Below are 16684 nucleotides of genomic sequence, written 5' to 3' on the forward strand. Positions count from 1 at the left end.
TATATACTAGTAAGGTTATTATTGAATAAACATGTATTACAGAGACATGGATGAATTGTAGCCACTATGCTACATGACAAAGCCCTTATGCAGTGATACAAGGTAGGGTGATGCCAACGTTGTAGAAAACAGTTTGGAAGTTTATAATAAATTAAGCCTTCATTTGCTATATACTCAGTGACACCACTCATCAGTACATATTCAGTAAAATTTAAAGGTTATACAAAAAAGTTTACATCTGAGTAGACATATGACAGAAATAACAAGAGACAAAAGTCTAATTCAAATGCCAAACTAATAAGTATAAATGTATCTTCATATAATGCACTATCATACAACCATAAAATGGAATGAAGTATTAATACATGGGAATACCTTGAAGATAATTCTCTGAATAATAAGAAATGCACAAAAATATCTTTTTCTTTTCAGGGGGTAAGGGTCTACAGGGTGTACAGGTTCTTACTACTAGACTGGACTCAGTGATCCACCTGTTTACAGCTGCCCAAGAGCTAGGATTACAGGAGCACGCCACCACACCCAGTCTCAATTTCTGTCTCAGTGTACCCCATGGGTGGGGCCCTCACAGCACACCCAGGTTTCAAAAGCCCCAGACCTTGTACCTGCTTGTAGGCACCTTAATCTGCTGAGCTATTTGGCCGGCCCACACAAACATCTTAAATTTTTCAGATGACAAATCTCCATTGATTTGTCATATTCAAAAATCAGCAAAATTGTATAGACAGAAGCAGAGTTGTAATTTCAAGAGACAACAAGGGTATTGGCTTAAGAAACACTGAATGTCTTTTAATGCAGTTACATTTTTCTAAAGCTAGACAGTGGTGGTATTTTCATGATATTGTGAATGCATTAAATTCTACTGAATAAGACACTTTGAAACAGTAACAATATAGAATTATATGTAATACGAATTTTACATTATAAAATGATGCAATAGAATACTGTGTAGGCAAAGGGCCTGAAAAAATACATACAACCTACAATGAATATCTATACTATACTATAGTTTGAGTTATATATATAAAACAATTTAAGGACTGGAGATATAATTCAGGGGTAATAATGCCTGCCTGGAAAGCGAAAGGTCATGGGATAGATTCTGGATACCAACAGCAACAACAACAAAAAAGAAAACAATTTAGAAAATTGTTGCACCAAATAAAGAAGTTTTCTGAGTGATTTATTTATTTATTTTTTTTTTAATGTGTTTGGCACATTCTCACTAGGCAGTTCAGATTCATAGTGATCCTCCTGTTTTCAGCCTCCCCAGCAATGGGATTACAGGCATGCGCCACCATGCTAGGTCTCCATGGCAGGCTCAGTGTACTCGAGGGGGTTGAGGGGCATCAGTGTGGCAACATGAAATAAGACTGACTTTTAAGTGAATTTATCTAAAATTATCAGAGGTTTCTGCAGAATTTTCAAACGTGCATTGAGTATACACACTATAGACTCAACATGTTTATGTATAAATGTGGTTAGACATTACATATAATTTGGTGCTTGATAATAAATGAACACATTCAAAATTAACATGAATTAAATAATATATCATTTCAAAAATTGTGAATCTTTTAATAATAAGGTCAGGGAATGCCCATCAGTTCTTTTGCATCTATCCCAAAGGCTTTTATTCTATTAAAACATTAATATTCATTTTGCATTAATATTTATATATCTCTTGTATAAATTAGAACATGAACACAGCAAATACTAAGAAGAATGGATTGGATTGCCTTACTGACACTGTGATTTATTATACCATAGCTACACATCATTACAAAAATTAAATTGAAACTACCTACATCCCTCATTACAATTCATCAACTTTGCCAGTGCTCACTTATTTAACTCATTATGTATTAGATTAGCTAGGTAATTCACTAATAATTTTAATGGTTCCATTAAAAACTACAAAAGACTATAATGTACTCATATTACATCATGAATAATATAAATAATCAAGTTGTACTATATTTGGCTTTCACCAATGTTACACTAGAAACATTGAAATTTGTTTACCTGATTTAGCCATGATGAGTCAGTCATCTTCTTTGTTTTCAAAAATTCAGTAAATTCTGCATTTCATTTAGATTTTATCACCTGGATAGTTAGCCAAATAAAAGTTCCCATAAAGCAGATAATTATTTTCCCAATAATATGATTTTTATTGTTAAAATACATTATTTAGGATCTTATAACTAGTTCCCATAATAAACTCAACAGCATGAAAACCTGTAAGAGAAAAATCTTCTTTCATGACAAATTGAATAAAACCTTAATGGAAACAAGACTATGCCAGTCCTATGGATAACCCATTACTATTATGGACTACTGGAGTGTATTGGATTATTTAGCTGAATTCACACACCCACAATATTTAAATGGCAATGGAATACTCATTTGTAACAAAACTAAACAAAAAAAGGGGGTACAAAGGAAGGACCATTTTGTATCTGTATATACAAAATAGGATAGATATACAGCTACTTTCTCTTAATTCATTGAGAAGAAAGATTTGTACTAATAGTACTTGGATAGGATATCATGTCTGCATCTTGTACTATGAATAATCACTAAGAAGATAAAAATATACAATGTATTAATTGTTGAAACTGTCCTATTAATCGGTTTTGAAACTGTCTAATTGCTGTTTCTCAATAAAATTAATAATACTAATACTAATACTAATAATAATAATAATAAACAGGTAATGAAATTTCTCAGTGAGATAAAATGGCTGTAGGGAACAGTGAAACATTTAGGGAAGCCCCAGTACCATAAGTTGGGTTGAAATAAGAGTTCAAAGCCCTATAGAAGAAAACTAAAGCATTTTTTAAAACCCACATATGCAAACTCTGAAGAAAAGCAAAAGCCCGTGATAGAGATGCCTGGACCCTCACATTCAATGACAGTTTGAGTCTCTTCAATTTCAAAAGCTGCCAAGTGGGCATTGTATTTTCTTGAACTTTTTAGGGCAAACATTTCTTTAGTTTAATAACAGTTATTATGCTGAAAATTCAAGTGCTGAGATCAAAAGAAAGCAGAGATCGTGCAACAGTGCTTCAAAGGTTCTGATTTGGTAAGGCTCATTGTTCCTGATATTTTTCACTTATAAAATTTTTCATATTTTGCTTATTCTGCTGTTTTTCAAGGCTCCCATGGACTAGGAAACTGAAACCTGAAGTAGATACAATGAGAACAGTTGGGTTTAAATTACACTTTATTGTCTACCACCTGTATGATATTCAGAAAAGTCATTAATCTGTGTGAGGTTTAATATTCTGGTTTGTACAATTTCATCGAGCAACACTTCCATTTAAACTTTTACGAATCTTGCATACGAGAATATATGTGAAATTAAATTTTCTAATCATGTCATTTGATAAAATTGAATATCTATTAATGGCAATGATAATTCAAGGTATTTTAATATTTCCTCATTTATCCGGCATGACAGCAACCTTATTACATAGTGCTATTGTTAACCAGGTTATAGAAAATAAAACTGAGGTCTAAAATATGAGAATGTTAATGTGTTACACCGGGAATGATATCAGCATTTGAGTTAGACAATCTTATAGTACAGTTTCAAAACTTGAAAAATTCATTATGACTACTTTTTATGTTGAAATGGAATATGAAAGTAGTAAGTATGATTTTAAAAATAGAGAGACCTAATTTTTCATTTTATATTTTATCATTAATTTTTAAAATCATCATGAAAGCTAATGGTTAAAATGTAGACTTGAGATAAGAGACTATTATGTAGCTCTATCATTTACCATTTAGTTGACCTAACTGAGCTTTTTCATTTTTTTTATCTTATTTTTTGTCTTGAAATGAAGATAATAATTACAAATGTAACATTCTTTCTAGGGCCAGCAAGATGGCTTAGCAGACTAAGCGCCTGCACCACAGGCCGCGGCAGGCCCGACCCTTGGTGTGCTAAGCCAGCCGTGGAGTCTGGGTGCGGAGTCGCACGCCTGTAATCCCAGCACTGGAGAGGCTGAAAACAGGAGGACCGCTCTGCATCCAAGCTGCATAGAGAGACCTTTTCCCAAATACATTTAAAAAAAAAAAAAATTCTAAGGATTTGAATGAATTATTGTTTGACAATTATTATAAGTCAGTACATATTAAATAAGCCTTGTATATTTTTTTTCTTAATAACACATATTACCTACACAGACTAATATTTGCTGTTGTGACATCTCCTTTTGTGCGCATATTTCACGTTAATCATGTTTAACCTCCTTTCTTCTCTCTGTCACCATTACGGCAGCAAACAACCTACGCATCTCAAATTTCTTTTTTTTCTTTTTTTACATTTTAGGAAAGGGTCTACAGGGTGTCCAGGGTCTCGCTACTAGATCGGACTCATAGTCATCCCCCTGTTTACAGCCTCCTAAGAGCTGGGATTACAGGCACGCACCACCACGCCCAGCCTCAATCGTGATCTCAGCGTGCCCCGAGTGCGGGGCCAGAACTGCAGGCCGGGGGATCAAACCCCCGACCCCTGTGCCTGCTTGCAGGTGTTTTAATCCCCTGAGTTACTTGTCCGGCCCCTCGAATTCCTATTGTGTGTATGTGCGTGAGTGTGTCTGCATGTATGTATTTCTATGGATATGTGTATATGTGGTGGTGGTGTGTGGTATGTGTATGTGTAACTCTACGAGTGTGTCTGGTGTGTGTGTGTGTGTGTGTGTGTGTGCATGTATGTGTGTGTGTTAGAAAAAGTGAAATTAATAATGAAATAGGAAAATATAGTAATTAAGTAAGATTTCAAGGAAAGAGGCTTCATATCTTGATAGTGCAGAGGGAAAGAGAGAACAAGTGACCATTCATGCATAAGATGAGGAGCAAATATTTAAAAACAGATGTACTGGTCATAGGATGGAAAATTATGAAGAACTTGGCCTCAGTCAGGGAGACAGTTCCTGCATTCAACAATGAGAAGCACAATTGTTTTAAGTCCAGATTTAAATTAACTTCTTGATAAAGGGCTGATCTTATTCCTTTGCTGTTCTGATATGAAAAGGAAGGTGAGGATTCAAGACATACACAACATTTTAGAGTTTGTGAGTAACTCATTGAAAGCTACATGATTAGAAAAAGACACTGTTGCTAGTATGTATTCTATTAGAAAGACAAATGTATACTTTTAATTCAAAAATATTGAAAGACTGGTCTCAACTTTCAGATCCATCAAGTTCATTTGAAAAAATACTAAACCCACATTCTTTACTACTATAAAGACTTGAAAGCCTTTCTTTTATTCTCCCTTTCCCAAACCTGTAACAACCAAAACACTTGACATACAGAAATTCAACTAGTCCCAGTTTACTTTGAACAGAATAAGAGTAGATGAACTTGATTAAATAAAAGTTATCCCAGAGGGCTGGCCGAGTAGCTCAGCGGATTAAAGCATCTGCAAGGAGGTTCAGGAGCCCAGGATTCGATCCCCAGGCCTGCCATGCCGCCCTGCCCCAGGGGTGCACTGAGGCAACAATTGGGACTGGGCGTGGTGGCACACACCTGTAATCCTAGCTCTTTGGAGGCTGAAAACAGGAGGATCACTGAGAGTCCGATCTAGTAGTGAGAACCTGAACACCCTGTAGACAATTCCCCCCCAAAAAAAAGTTATTTTAAAGACCCAAAATACCATAAAAATAACATTTTCCTAATAGTAAAATGAAAGTCAGAAAAACTTAAAATTAACCAAATGGATTAATGGAAGTCATTTTAAATTGTACAATTCCATTGAATATAATTTTAAAAGGGGCAACTATTAAATGAAATCATTTTAAAATCATTTTATATTGAAATAAACTTTAAATGCCATCCAAGATATCCAAGATACATAAACATAAAAAAGCCAATGTGATAAGACTAAGATTTAATCCACATTAGACTTAATTTTTTTATTTATTCAAATGAAACTATGTTCAAATAGCCCTAATTCTAACAGGTGTCTGTTTATTCAAATAAACTAAAATAAATGGGATTTAATCCAACATAAAACTTCAAGATAAATCAGACTAATTCCATTAATACTTGTGTAGTGTGTAGGTTACATTCTGCCATAAGCCTCTCTCTCTGTCTCTGTCTCTGTGTGTTTCTATGTCTCTGTGTCTCTCTCTCTGTCTTTGTCTCTGTCTCTCTCTCTTTCTCTGCCTCTCTCTGTCTATCTCATTCTCTCTTGTGTTCTTCCTCTTTCCTCCCCTCCCTCTCTCACTCTTTGTGATGGGGGTCACGATAGCATTTATTTGCTTTACAATGCACTATTGCCATCACAAGCTGTCCCTAAGGGAGACTTAAAGACACAAGAACTCTCACTCTTGGATTACAACTTCTGGAATAATGAACCCAAATGAACCTTTCTTTCTATACGGTAGTTGTCTCAGGTATTTTGCTACAGTATCATGAACCTGGCTAATATACATGGCTCAAATTAAAGTTATATCATGGCTAATGAAACAATAGTTCAAAATTGAAGAAAAGTACATTTTATGAGTGCAACAGATTCTGATGAAATGTATTGCCAGAGAATGTTCTTCACAAGAAATATTCTTTAAAAACATTGATAAAGTTGATAGGTCTGCCACATGGTTAGCAGGAAAAGAAATGGAACATATACTTATTTTTATATCAGATGCAAAGAATAGCCATTGTCATCGAAATCATATCTCCTAAAAAATGTACCGAAAGAAATACTGGAAGTGAAACAGAAAATGTAGGCCCCTAGCCAGCGTACTTCATCTGTTAGTTGTCCAAGTAATAGTTCCTGTTACAGTTCTGGTTGTTCCAGTCTTTTAGACACAGCTGGTCACTATGATGCACGTCATATGAACCAATTCCAGTAGGCAAGCCATTCTGCCTCTGTACTTCCTACTTACTATGCAACATAAGCTCTGACCTACCAGAGATCAGGGCTTCACATTCTGGGAATGACCTGGATCTATGCCCATAGTAAATAAATCTGCCTTCAAATCCTGGGTGTCAGGGCCTGCCAAATAGCTCAGCAGATTAAAGCACAGGGACGCAGGATTTGATCCCTGGGCTTGCCATACTGGCTCCATCCCCAGGGTGTGCTGAGACAGCAATTGAGCTCGGGTGTGGTGGTGCGTGCCAGTAATACCAGCTCTTGGAAAGCTGTAGACAGGTGGATCACTACAAGCCTGATCTAGTATTGAGACCCTGAACACCCTGGAGGCCCTTCTCTAAAATACAACAACAACAACAAAAACAAAGACAAAACAAAGCAACACAAGAACAACAAAAACAAGTCCTGAGTGTCCTTTCAGCATTTCTGATTGCCACTGAAGATGGACCTTGTCGATACAAGTTTGGTGATTGATATAAAATGCACAAATTCTTTTAAAGACGCAATTTATCAAAAATCTCAAAGGAGTTATAACATAATATGTAGAAACTAAATTAACCAATGATGTATGATCCCCAACAACAGCAGTAACAATGAAAGAATGGACACAGACGATTGCTTACAATTGAAAGATGCAACAATAACATTTGTCTATCATCTCCCAAAGAAAGTAAGTAGACAGAGCAGAATGCTCCTTAATTCCTTGTGTGAGAAGAAATTTACTCAGTTCTAAAGCTGCATTTCAGGAAAGGAAAATCATGGCCCATTATCTCTCATTAACTTCGATGTAAAGCCCCTATGCAAGATATTAACAAACTGAATAGCAATAAAATTTATATACCTCAGTCCACTGGGACAAATCCTAAGCAGACAAAGCTACTCACCATTTGAAAATAAAGCAATGAAATTTACCACTTCTCTACAGTGAAGAATTTTAAAAATCTAGTCATGTAATTGGTGTAATCAGACATTTCAAAAGTTCCAAACTCATTCATAATTAAATTTTCTTAGAAAAAATACAAGTGGGGACTTCCTCAACATGACGCAGTACATTTACACAGAAAATGCATAGGTCACACCAATGTTAACTGTGATTTTCTCTCTAGGATCAACAACAAAACAAATCCATCCTCTCTTCCTCATTCATTGGACTGGTTGTACTTCACACACAGTTAAGAAAGAAAAATAATGATTAAATACATTAGAGATTATAAGAGAAACATAAAACTTTAAACTTGTGGGACAGTCTAATTGAACTAAGTCTTATGTAGATGACTTAAAACATTTTAATTGAATTCTTGTATTAATTACACCTATACACTTATGAAGAAAGTTTTTATGTGCAGAAATATTCACTTCAGTTTATTCGAGCAATGGTGATTAATCAGGCTAAGAGGAAATCCATTCTTGTTTGTTAAAACTATGTGTGGCATTTAATATTTGAATTTATTTGGATCCTAGAACTATTTGACAATCACTGTCCCACATCAATTTAATTCAATTATGATCTCCATTAAATGTTCTCTGATGTGGATTTCAGCTTTGTTGAAACCTCAACTCTCCTTGGAAGCTTATATAATTGCCCTGATTCATCTCTAGCATTCCTAACATAATTATTTGGGGGTTGGACTCCTGAAGAAGCAGTTTCTAAATATTCCTCAGATGATTTGTGAAGCCTTTTAAGATTTATTGATCTAGGAAGTGTCATTCACTAAATTGCAAAATATTTCTGATCATCTGAATCCAACAGGGGACACAGGGTTCTTTAATGAAATCCTTTAATCCCCTGTGTTAGGATATAGCAGATGGACCGAGACTTAAAGAGTCCAGCCTCATTATAAAATTACTCTTGAATTCTATAGAGGGCAAGGAACTGCATGAATCTACATACTGGAAGAGTGTTTACTGAACTGTACTATGTAACAGTCATCTGGAGATCTTGTTAAATTTCATTGCGTTTACATGATTTGAGGAAATGCATTGAGTTTCTAACTTTTTCACAAGCATTTCTGCAATGTTTATTTGAACTAACCAGTCCTGGGGCTACATTAAGTAAGAGAGACTCTGGCTGCAATTGGAGGAGTTGTAGTTGAGGAACATCAGCCTCAAAAACAGCGTTTAAGTTCATTACATGAGCTGTATGCTCTTATTTTCTCAATATAAAGTGGGAATTGTACACAAATCCCCAATTTGGTAAGAATTAGGGTTAATGCATATGCTAATTCTACCACATTTTCTCTATTTAAATGCATGTACACCTGCCCATCTCATAAATCATTAGTAACTTACAACAGAATCAGTGCCTGCATTGTAATCAAACTGCAAGGTTATTTTATATGGGTCTGAATCTCTGGCCATCAGCCATACATTAAGCAAAATCTTGTGATAAAATGTTATATCTTGGAACATTGGCGTTAAAATTTGGCAGTAACCACAGTCTACAGGAACTAGAACACTAGACAAGAAATGTAGCACTGGAGCTAATACTGCAGTTTGATGAAGCAGGAAGTTGAAATAAAGGATAAGACTTTATTTATTTATTCATGTATTTGGAAGGCTCCACAGAGTGTTCAAGTTGTCACTATTAGTTCGGGCTCATAATGATCTGCCTGTTTACAGCCTCCCAAGTGCTGGGGTTACAGGCGCGCGCCACCACGCCCAATCTCAATGACTGTCTCAGTTTGCCCCAGGGGCAGAGCCAGCATGGCAAGCCAGAGGATGGAATCCTCGGTCCCTGTGCCTGCTTGCAGGTGCTTTAATCCGCTGAGCTCTTTGGCCTGCCCTAGTAAGACTTATTTCTCAAGTGAATATTCAGGGTCATGTACAAATCAGCAGGTTATGTAAATAACATAAATTATAAAGTGCATGTACATGATGTATGTAAGGAAGGATGCTTTTGAAGTGTTTCTATCAAAGTGGATACACCTTGAGTCCAGCAACTCAAATGAAATCAAATACACAATGTTGCATACCATGTGGTTTGTCTTATACTCTAAAGTGTAAATAATTTAAAGCACAACATAAAAATGATAAGAAATGAGATAACAGAGCTCATAGATGTGGGCAAGGAACATGGGGTTGGCAGGAAAGAGAAGAAAAGCGAAGAAAACTAAATAAAATCAAGTATATGTTACAATATCTCTCAATGTATGCTCACATTATACTTCAAACATATTTTAATGACTGTTTTTTTAAAGAGCGCACAGATTTTTGTATTTCCTAAAATATGCATTCATCCATTTTCAACTTCAGACTAGTTAATTTGCAGAAAAATGGCAAAAGTCTCTATCTATGAAAAGTGAGTGTCTGTGGGCAGGACAGGTCTTTACCACCCAGATTTAATCTGGACAGAAGGCAAAGTATTTCTAAGTACATTTGAAATTGGGAAAGAGTTGCTCTTGGTTTTTCTGTTTAAAAATTGTTGGCAGGCATTGTGTTTTCCTTTATTTCAATAGAATGTTAGTATTCTGAATTTGTTCCTTAATTCAGAAAGAAACATTTTAATAAGCTAAGTGTTTAAGCAAGCACATCAATATCCATGTGCTATTTTGACAATTTCACCCCAAATGCACACATGTAGGCCAACACATACTTGCTCAAAGAGTTGTGTTTAATAGTGTGTGTTGCATTTCCAGATACACAGTTACTTTAGTCAGATCCACACACTTATTTCTTATTGAACCAAACATTTTCAAACCTCATTAACACATCAGTGTATATATAATTACAATTTCACTTGGCGCAGCGTTTTCCTAGTTGATTGCAGGAGGGAGAATAGTTCCCTTTGGTGCCTTTTCCTCTCATCTGGAGCAAAGAACCTAACTGCTGTGACCACTTATGAGAAAATCTTGGCACACCCAGGCCCCAGATGGAGATTGATCCAGTGTGCTTCCAGGAGTAGCATCTGGGTCTTTGATTGGCTTCCGGACCTGCTCCTTCTAATACCTCTTGAACCTTGCTAGTGTTGATACTGAGAACAGCTGTGGATTTCCTTCTTGGATTAATTCCAAATAACCTATATGCAGAACTGGATTATCTTCCAGTATTTTATTGATGAAAAACTTATATCTCTGAATATTTGAGTGGTAGTGGACAAAGAAATGTGACAGTGTATAAGATAATCAGACCAACAGTCACAATATTAAATCAGTCATTTCTTTCCAACCCCCCAAAACAAGGAAAATGTCAAATATGGGATTTTCTGGAATGTAGACTGTCAGAAACATTTTTCTGTTATAATTACTGGAAAATGAAGGAACATTGGAAGACATTTTGAGATTGTGTACAAAAACTTTGCAAAAGATTTGTATCCAGGATCTTGTGGGAGCGAAACCAACGCCTGGCTCGGAGCGGCTACTGCTGAGGTCCCTGGCCAGTTTCTGTTACACGCATCCACAAGCATGGGGAATATCTTCACAAACCTCTTCAAGGGCCTCTTTGGCAAAAAAGAAATGCTCATTCTCATGGTGGGCTTGGATGCTGCCAGAAAGATGACTATTCTTTATAAACTGAAGCTTGGTGAAATTGTGACCACCATTCCTACCATAGGTTTCAATGTGGAGATGGTTGAATACAAGAACATCTGCTTCACCGTGTGGGATGTGGGTGGTCAGGACAAGATTCGACCACTGTGGCACCACTATTTCCAGAACACCCAAGACTTGGTTGTTGTGGTGGACGGCAATGACAGAGAGCGTGTGTACGAGGCCCATGAGGAGCTCATGAAGATGCTGGCTGAGGATGAGCTCAGGGACACCGTCCTCCTCGTGTTTGCCAACAAGCAGGACCTCCCCAACACCATGAATGCAGCTGAAATCACAGACAAGCTGGGACTGCACTCTCTACGCCACAGGAACTGGTACTTTCGGGCCACCTGTGCCACCAGTGGGGACTGGCTCTATGAAGGACTGGACTGGCTCTCCAATCAGCTCCGGAACCAGAAGTGAACCAGAACCCCCTTCCCCTCACTTCCTCTTCCCCACCCTCCGCTTTCCTCTCATGTGGCAAAGGTTGCGGCTCTGTGGTCCTGAGTGCCAGAAGCTGTCTCCATGGGTTGGTCACAGTGTGCACGCATCGTGCTGTACATGTGCAGAAGCAGCCTGCAGCCAGGTTTTTATTTAATGTAAATAGTTTCTGTTCCACTGAGGCAGTTTCTGGTGCTCCCGTGCAATATTACTCAGCTTTTTTATTGTAAAGAAAATCAACTCACTGTTAGTCCTGAGAAGGGATTTGGGTGCAGGGACACCTGGCCTCCAGGAGCCGCTGAGCTGTAGATTGGTGTCAGGATCCATTTGGTGGTTGGTGTATAACCCAAACTCAGTGCATTTTTAAAAATAATTAAAAATTACAAGGTGAGGAGAACACTTGACCACACAGAAGGGAGACTATTCCTAGTGCACTATGGCCTGAACGCCGATCAGATGAGCTGTTCCTCTGGGAACTCCAGAGATGTGACGAACAAATGCCATCCACGGCATGGTCACAGTCGAGGCCCTGTGGCCCGCCTGTCTTCGGGTCACCTGCGTTCCTTAGCATTGTGCTTGTACTCTTGCTCAGTCACCTCGGGGTAGCAGGGAGGGTTAGGAGGGGTCCGGGGCCCACCCTCCCCCTCGGTCAGCGTGCAGGCGGAGTGGCAGCGTGGTCCTAGTGCCCACTCGGGACTTGTGTTGGCCAAAGTCTGGGCCTCACCAGCAGAAGCGTGCACAAGCTGGGTCGGTTGGTCCATTAAAGACCACAGACCTGGAGCATTCCCACCTGTACATGTGAAGTAGCTTCCTCCCTCAGCCTGCAAGGGTCCGATTTGCCATCAGAAAAGATGACCTCTACTTTTTTCTTTTATATTTTGATAAACACTGAAGAAGCTGGAGCTGTTAAATTTACCTTGGGAAACTTCAGAACTGGTTTATTTGGTGTTGTGGAACCTCTTACTGCTTTTAATACATGATTAGTAATCAACTGTTTTGGAAAAAGAAAAAAAAGATTTGTATCGAGGGCTGGCGAGATAGCTCAGCGACCTAAGTGCCTGTGCAGGCAAGCGCAGGGACTGGGGTCCTATCTCCAGCACCACAGGCCAGGCCAACCTTGCCCCCAGGCACAATAAACTGGCCATTGAGTCCAGGCTTGGTGGCACACACCTGTAATCCTAGTGATGCAGAAGCTGAAAACTGGAGGCTCACTGGGCTTCAAGCAGAGTAGTGAGACCCTGTACCAAATATATAAAAAAATAAATAAAAATGAAAAAGAGGTTTGTACCCATATTGGATTTAGTATGGCAGTTATTTATATGATATTAATTTTATTGTTGTGCCTACAACTTCTGCAATAAGACTCTCAAGTTATTTTGTTAGCACACCAAACCATTGAAAATATCATTTGAAAATAAAAATAATCTTAAATGTGAAGATAAGAGAGAATTAATGTGTGGACATATCTAGGCTTAAGAGAGCTTACAAAATGATAAACAGAGACAGTCTCTTCAGACATATATAAGACTCTATATTTACAAAGACAAGTACTTACTTAAATATACAAAAATTGCCAGCAAACTAATTTTCTACATATTTGTCATTAGTTTTCTAGTCTGTTTTATCCTTGTTTTGTAGATATAAACTTAGGGTGATATAAATAAAAGAACAAAACACAAGTCAATGAAAAATTTCTGGGTAACTGTGGCTATTTTTCAAAGTCATATCTTTCCATAGTATACATTCTTTACAGTAATTTTGATATTGTGAAGGCTGACCAAGTAACTCAGTAGATTAAAGCATTTGCAAACAGGTTCAGGAGCCGGGAATTCAATCCCCAGGCCTGCCCTGCCAGCTCCACCCCCGGGGCTTGCTGAGACAAAGATTGAGACTGGACGTGGTGGCACGTGCCTGTAACCCCAACACTTGCAAGGCTGTAAACAGGAGAATCACTACAAGTCTGATCTAATAGTGAGACCCTGAGTACCCTGTAGACCCTTCCCTAAAATACAGAAAAAAACCCATAATAATTTGATATTGTGAATTTGAATATAATCTTCCTCCCATTGCTAAATTGTGTTGTTTAGGGTTCATGAAGTGACAGCAGAGCACTCACATGGGTTTTATTTTAATTAAAACCCAAGTATCTTCCAAGAGCACATTTCTAGAATCCACTACTTCAGCAACACTTTTCTTCTTCAGATCAGAACCAACACACTCTTAATGCATTTTAACTAACTCTGATCCTTTTGTAATTAAAACTCCCAATTCAGTGTAATGGATTTATACTCAGCACTGTTTTTACTCTTTTATTCTTTCCATTTTTATTATGTAGGACAAAATTATAACCCACTATATTAATCTTAAGCACAACATTCATAGCAATACTTGTATTACAAAATCAATTTAACTCTACACTACACTCCTTATTATACTGTTCTCATTAGTAATTTATACTGTCTCTAATCCTCACAAAATTATCTTTTTACAGCAGATAATTTCATTTTATAGAAAGGATTATACTACTTGTTTGCATCAAACAAGCCATGTGTTTATAGCGTGTTTTAGCTCTTATTTGTCCCCTTTTCTTTTTCACTTCATTCTCAGAATATTCTTTTTAACATTCAGTTGTCTTTATATTTTACAACTGAACAAATCACCTCTCAAAGACACGAAGAACATTTAGCCCTTCCTTCAGGCGATTTCCACAATTTTGATTATGTCTCAATTGTACCAGCTCTTTAATCTAACGTGTGTGTGTGTGTGTGTGTGTGTGTGTGTGTGTGTCTTCCTCGTTTTGAGCCTGGAGTCTCACACATACTGGCCAAGTTCCCTACTATGAAGCCACGTTGTTGTCAGTCCATAATATACCTTTCTTACAGGGAAAAGGTGATGATTTGCTTGTTCTTTTGGGAACACAGCAAAATACCCTGAATCAAGGCACGGTACAGATACCACATAAGAAGATTGAATTTGAATGTTATCTTTTGAGATAAGAGACCCTATCAAAGTATTTTCTGTCTGCCTTGTTAATAGTAGTTAACTGTCTTTGAGCAGCTTTGCTATGTTAAACTTTCTGCTAAACATGCTTCCTGAGTCAACTTGTCCAACTTTCTAAACAAAAATAGAAATTAAGATAGTCTCCTACTTTCATGTATGAGAAATGTGAGTTAAAGAAGTGTTCAAAGAAAAACTTGGACACAATACATGTGATAGAGTTTAACTGAACAAGAAAGTGAAGAACACAGGGTAACGCAAGAGGCGGACAACATTAGGAATGAACAACAGTTCACAGAGTTCCCTTTCCTAAGTGTAGGCAAATATTACACCAGGAGAAATGCAGATGGTATGTGGTAATAGCCTAATAGGAGGCATGTTGTTGATTTCCTGATTTGGAGTTATTTTTGGAGATCTCATGACTAGCTGATGATTCTACTAACTGCAATGATCTAAGCTTTGGATTGTTTTTACAAGTGTATATTCTTAAGAGAGATAGTTTCTTTAGACATTAAGTTAGGCTAGCATTTACTATTGTGGAGCCAAAATTAGACACAATTTAATAGCACATAGTAAAATCATGTAAGGGTATGATTTATAGGATAATCATTCACATAGGATAATTATTCTTGTTATTATAAAATATGAAAATTCTTATTTTACTCTATCAGACTACATAATCTGGGGTATGATAATGAACAATTAATCAACACATTCCAGGATGGACAAATAGCTCAGTGGATTAAAGTACCCACAAGCAGGTGCAGGGGTCAGGGTTCCAATTCCTGGGCCTGCTGGCTGGCTCTGCACCCAGGGGTACACTGAGACAGCAATTGAGACTGGGTGTGGTGGCACTCGCCTGTAATACCAGCTTTTGGGAAGCTGTAAACAGACAGATCACTGCGAGTCTGATCTAGTAGTGAGACCCTGAATACCCTGTAGATCCTTCCCTAAAATACAAAAAAAAAAAAAAAAAATCAACACACTGCATTTGTTGCATCTTAGTTGCATTCTGCACTGAGACCCCAAAATTATTGAGAAAATTAGCTTCTGAAAATGCCTTTTTCATTTTTTATTTTTTGGTACTGCGGATTGAACTCAGGACCTTGCATGTGTCCAGCAGACACTGATAAAAATGCCTTCTAAAAAAGAATTACAGAATTTCATTAGTAAAATATATTTATGGATTCTTTTACAGTAATGTAAATATAATTCTTCTGTAGATTGTTGATTAAAATAGAAACAAGGAAGAGTGCTTCAAAATGAAGAGAATTTGAAGTTGTCTTTTACCATTGTGTGTTTTGTTCACCTGTTTATCACATAATAATAGAATTCAATCAGGATCAAGTAGTAATATAAATAATTTGTTGTAAAATAGAAATGAATGGGGCCGGGGAGATGGCTCAGTGGAATAAGTGCTTCCCTGGCAAGCGCAAGGGCCTGAGTTCAATCCCTGGTTCCACCAAAAATAAATAAATAAATAAATAAATAAATAAATAAATAAATAAATAAAAATAGAAATGAATCAAAGAAAGTAATATCAGAGAATTTAAGATGTGAGTTTAGAATATTCAGCTATATAAATTATTGCAATGAAAGGTAGAAACTGAAAATAAGCAAAACATATATATCTATGAGATACCTAAATATATTCAGAATGAAGAACTGCTGGTTACTGATAATTATGTGTATGCCCAAAATTAGGGCTTATCATGTGTGACTTGAAATAAAGGAAGCTGTTGCAAGCTTCAAAGGAGCGTGAAGTTTAAATTGAATCTTGAATAAGGACAGAAGGAAATTAATTTAGCTCTCAGAA

The 16684-nt window shown here is 37.1% G+C and overlaps 1 pseudogene; it reads left to right on the top strand.

The window, feature by feature from the left end:
- Positions 1 to 11307: 11307 nt before the first annotated feature.
- Positions 11308 to 11859, top strand: LOC101584736 (annotated as a pseudogene).
- The last annotated feature ends 4825 nt before the right edge of the window (positions 11860 to 16684 follow it).

The sequence above is a fragment of the Octodon degus genome, unplaced genomic scaffold (genome assembly GCF_000260255.1).
Source record: "Octodon degus isolate 3935 unplaced genomic scaffold, OctDeg1.0 scaffold00018, whole genome shotgun sequence".
Classification (NCBI taxonomy): Eukaryota; Metazoa; Chordata; class Mammalia; order Rodentia; family Octodontidae; genus Octodon; species Octodon degus.